This window comes from Vitis riparia, chromosome 12 (assembly GCF_004353265.1).
Source record: "Vitis riparia cultivar Riparia Gloire de Montpellier isolate 1030 chromosome 12, EGFV_Vit.rip_1.0, whole genome shotgun sequence".
Classification (NCBI taxonomy): Eukaryota; Viridiplantae; Streptophyta; class Magnoliopsida; order Vitales; family Vitaceae; genus Vitis; species Vitis riparia.
This window is the reverse complement of record NC_048442.1, coordinates 2,303,579-2,309,578: the sequence shown is the minus strand read 5'-3', so window position 1 is coordinate 2,309,578 and position 6,000 is coordinate 2,303,579.

Below are 6,000 nucleotides of genomic sequence, written 5' to 3'. Positions count from 1 at the left end.
TGCTTCATCAAGAAAAATGAATAGAAATCCAAATTCCAGAGTTGGTGGCATGGAATTGTCATATGACTATTATTTGTAAAAGATATGTTAAACAAATGGAGTGGTGCTTCATCGAGAAAAATAAATAGAAATCCAAATTTCGGAGTTGGTGGCATGGAATTGTCATATGACTGTTACTTGTAAATGATATGTTAAACAAATGGGGTGGTGCTTCATCGAGAAAAATGAATAGAAATCCAAATTCCGGAGTTAGTGGCATGGAATTTTCATATGACTGTTACTTGTAAATGATATGTTAAACAAATGGGGTTGTGCTTTCATCGAGAAAAACAAAGAGAAATCCAAATTATGAACTTGGTGGCATGGAATTGTCATATAATTGTTCCTTGTGAATTACATGTTAAACAAATGGGGTGGTGTTGTTATTCTGTAGTTAATTGTATTATATGTTTGTATATTCCAGAGTTGGTGGCATGAAATTGTCATATGACTATTCCCTGTGAATTATATGTTAAACAAATGAGACAGTGCTTTATTGAGAAAAGCGAATAGGAATTTAAATTCTAAAGTTGGTGGCATGAAATTATCATATATATATATAAAAGCCAAAACAGGGGAAGGTGAGTTAGATAAAGAGATCTTTTAAAATAATCGATCAAAAATAAAAATATTAATCACATATGAAAAGTAGAGCTATTGCACCTTGATGGTCCTACGTTCATTTTATATTGTTATTATATATATATATATATATAACCTTCAAGGTTCTAGTGACACTACATATGTTTATTTTGATTGATTATTTTAAGGGATAATTGTGTTTCCAACCCAGTTGGACTCCATAATTGAGTTAAGGTTCTCTTATCACCCATAATTAAACCCAAAACTCAATGAAAGAGTAGAAATTGAGAGAAATGATATTGCCTTAAAAACCCTAAAATATTCTTGACTATTAAATGAAAAAACTACTGGCCACTCCTACCTTTCTCACTCTCTTTTTGAATTTTTGACCCTTCTCTCACTTAGTTATTAGTAGGACCAAGTTGAATGATTTAACAATCATTTTTCTCCAACAAATTGAATATGAAAGATAAATGGTTAAAAATTATTATTATCAAATGCATTTTTGAAGTAAATAAATTTTAAATACCTTATCAAATATTATTCTTTTTTTCAAACTTACATAATATATAATAAATATTATTCTTTATTTCAAACTTATATTATTTCTCATATATATTAAACAATTTTTAAACACCTCATAAAATATTAATATTATTTGTTTGTTCTAACTTGCAAATTTGATATCATTAAATATATATATATATATATATATATTCAAACTTATAGAATATATGATAAATATTTTGAAATACCTTAGCAAATATTTTTTTGTTTCTTACTTACAAAATAATAAATATGTTGTACATTATTTTTCATAGGTCTTAATGGCATAGTTTGGTAAAAAAAAAATAGAAATAAAAAAAATCAATAATCGTTCTAATGTCAAGCTCAAGTTGTTTAAAAATTGTATAAAACCTATTAGGAGTCTTGTACGCCCTTATACACTTAGCACATTTTCCTCGTACAATTAGTGTAATTTTGTACAGTGGTACAAATTTTATATCCCTCCCAAGTTATGTGTTCATGTAAGTGTGTTAACCATGTTTTCAATGGTTTGGTTGAGAAAATGGTGGATGACTTATAATCAAATTTTTTTTTCCCAAACATCATTATTGGAGAAAACATTGGAATTTCCATATGAGAGTTAAATAAAGTGTATGACATGAGTATACAATCCTTGGGTGACAAGGAAAATAAAGGAGTGATTCAGAATCAATTGAAAATTTTCACAAATGGTAGCCTTGTATACCCTTGTACGCTTAATATATTTCCCTTATATAGTTAGTATAATACATTTGAACAATGACACAAATTTCATATCCCTCCTAAGTTATGTGTCCACGTAGGTCTAACCATATTTCCAATGGTTTTGTTGAGAAAATATTGGATGACTTAGGGTCAATTTTTTTTTTCCCTAAACAGCATTACTAAGGAAAGTATTAAAATTTTCATGTGAGAGTTAAATAAAGTGTATGACATGAGTGTACAATATGTGGGTAATAAAGAAAATAAAATGGAGTGGTTCATAATCAATTGAAATTTTTCACAAAGGGTAGTCTTGTATAACCTTGTATACTTAGTACATTTTCATTGTACAATTAGTGTAATACCTTTGTACATTGATACAAATTCCATATCCTTCTAAGTTTTGTTTTCACGTAGGTATGTTAATTTTCAATGGTTTGATTGAGAAAATGGTGGATGACTTAGGGTCAAAATTTTTCCTTAAACACCATTATTGTAGAAAGTATCGGAATTTCCATGTGGGTATTAAATAAAGTGTATGACTTAGGATCAAACTCTTTTGAGTCTTTTTATTATTTTCATATGAAAAAATAGTACTAAACAAGGTTTTCAATTTTCATTTTTAAAAATAGTTTTCATTTTTTAATTAAATGTATTTTCAAAAAAAGACAATATAGAATATAAAAAATATTTTTAAAAATAAAAATAAAAACTAGAAAAATATTTTAAAACCAAACTCAAACATAATCTATATAATTTTTAACTTCTTGTTGTCATCTAAAATGAGTAAATATACTTTTTAACCCTTTTATATAAGAAAAATTCAATATCTACTATGCATTGATATAATTCACTTCTAAAATTAAGTCATAAGAAAACATTTTAATTAGATATTTAAAATAAAAACTCTTCATCCATTTTCTTTCTTTCTTTTTCTTTTTCTTTTTCTTATTTTGATAAATTTTCAATTAATTCAAATCATTTTAAAAATCCTTAGTAAAAAATTTACAACATTTCATATAACTTGTTACTAAAAGTTATATTCAAAAAGTTATTAAAATAAGGAAGGAAGAAGATTTTAAAAAAATTTAAACTTTTTATTTTATAATAGAAAAAAGAAAACTTTAAAGTACTTTTTAGTATAAAAGAAAAGAAAATAACGAATATATTTATTTTAAATAGTGTTTTAATCATTAAATTATTTACTTCTAAATGTAAAAGATAATTTTTATTTATTTAAATTAATAATTTTAGAAAGTATTTTCCAAAATAGTTTTTTAATCATCAATATAATTTTTGTTTATTTATAATTTAAAATATATAAAATAATGTTAATTTTTTAATTATTTATAAAAAGGTTAAAAAAACCAATGAAAAAAAAAATCCAAAAATGGTTAAATAAGATAGAATTTGTTGATAGTGACATGTAAAGAGTGGTAGAATAAAGAAAGAAAAAAAAAAAGTCAAAGGAGTATTTTTGTTCATTACTATTTCATATCTTTGTAATCAATTATGGAAGATATAAGGACCTAAACTCAATTATCTAGCCCAATTAGGGTGGAAACACAATTCTTCCTTATTTTAAAAGTCCTCTATTTTACCTAACCTTTGAGGTCTTTTCATCTATGATTAATATTTTTATTTTTGATTGATTATTTTAAAAGTCCTCTTTACCTAACCCACCTTCCCTTAATGTAGGTCTTATACACACACACACACACACACACACACACACACACACACACATATATATATATATATATATATATATATATATATATATATATATATATATATAATAACAATATAAAATGCATGTAGGACCTTCAAGTGTGGTGGCTCTACGATTAATATTTTTATTTTTGATTGATTATTTTAAGGGAAAGTTGTGTTTTCATGGGCCAATATGGTAATAATATTGTTTTTGGAACCCAGGTTTGTGAAATGGGAAAAACATCTGTTAATGTGGAAACTTATATCAGTTTCATGCACTCTGAGCTGGCTGTGTTTTTTCTACCGAGCTTGCCCCTCCAGGTACCCATTCCTCTCATCTTTCTACACTCTGTCACGGAGGCGAAGTAGAGGTTCCCACAAGAAAACCCTAGCGTTCAGCCGTTCTTTCTTCCCTCTCTCTCATTTTTGCAGCCATTCCTCTCATCTGTCTTCACTCCGTCACCGAGGCGAAGCAGAGAATCTTGTATATTTTTCAACAATTTCTCTCATTTAATTTCTAAAGCCTTTAATCCCAAACTCCAATCTAGTTTTCTATCTTCAGCCCCTTCTCCTCTCAAAGTCCTAACCATTTGAACCCGATCATCCCAATTTCGTCACCCCTTCGGATCGAAGAGGGTGTGAAAATTTGCAAAATTTCACACATTTGAAAGTATAAACCTTTACTTGAAAACCTGAATCGAAATTTTTGTTGCTTGTGGTAATTGTGAAGAACCAAATGGAGCACTTCATTGAAACAAGGTCGAGTTAAGAAGACGGCTTGAGGAGGGTATGTGTTGACTGAAAATCTGGTTTAGGAAAGCGAACCGGAATGGAAGCGACAACTCTGATATATTGGGTTCATGAAAAAGAATCTCGTGTTCTTCTCATTGGATCACATTTTTCTGTAACCTTCACATCAAATGTGAAGGTAATTAATTTGTATTTAGGGTTGTTTTTTTAATATTTTTTTTTGTTTAAACTGGAGCAAAAGAGTGATTTTCGAGTGGTTGTTGTATTTGCAATTTTTCCTCCATTGGTGAGGGCATAGGTTGAGGCGAATGTCGATTTTGGATCGTATGAGCGGTTGTTCGATCTCAATATTTTTGTGTATTGGAGACTCATGAAATGGAAAAATGTTGTGGACATATTTAGAAATTGGGTGGAAAACTTGTGTATTTATTCAGATTTTTAGACTGATGGTAATAATTGATGAATATAATTAGGCAATATCATATATTGGCGATTAAAATGCATAAATTATGTGTTGGTTAGTAGAAATTGTTGGTAGTGTTTGTGAATTTGTAATGTTTGTTGGAATTTGTAGTGTACATCTTTTGTCAACGAAGACAGAATTGTTTCATCGCATCAGGTACTACCTTAATGCAAAACATGTACTACCTTAATGGGCTTGAGGTACTACATTAATGTACATCAGGTACTATCTTAGTGCATATTTGAGAAATGTTGTTGTTGTGTGACTTAAGACACAATTAGTTCATTTCATTACACATTGCAGCATGACATTGTTATGTTCTCATAGGTTACTCCATCGGTGGCGTATGTAATCATAAAAAATTTCATGTACTACCTTAATGCACATAAGGTACTACCTTAATGGTCTTCAGGTACTACCTTAATGTACCTCAGGTACTACCTTAACGCACCTGCGAGAAATGTAACCATTTTGTGGCTTCAGATTTTTATTAGTTAATTTCATTACCTATTGCAGCATGACATTGTTATGTTCTCATAGGTTACTCCAACGGTACCTTATGTAATCATAAGAAATTTCAGGTACTACCTTAATGCACATAAGGTACTACCTTAATGGTCTTCAGGTACTACCTTAATGTACCTCAGGTACTACCTTAACGCACCTGTGAGAAATGTAGCAATTTTGTGGCTTCAGATTTTTATTAGTTAATTTCATTACCTATTGCAGCATGACATTGTTATGTTCTCATAGGTTACTCCAACGGTACCTTATGTAATTATAAGAAATTTCAGGTACTACCTTAATGCACATAAGGTACTACCTTAATGGTCTTCAGGTACTACCTTAATGTACCTCAGGTACTACCTTAACGCACCTCAAGTACTACCTTCACGTGCTGAGATGGGCTGCTGACCTGGATACCTGGAGGGGCAATTTCGGTAGAAAAAAAACAACCGGCTCAGAGTGCATGAAACTGATATAAGTTTCCATATTAACAAATGTTTTTCCCATTTCACAAACCTGGGTTCCAAAAACAATATTATTACCATATTGGCCCATGAAAACACAACTTTCCCTTATTTTAAAAGACCTCTTTACCTAACCCACCAACTCCTGTTTTGGCCCGGTCTTTTATCTATATATATATATATTTATATATATATATATTACTTTTCATATACGATTAATATTTTTATTTTTGA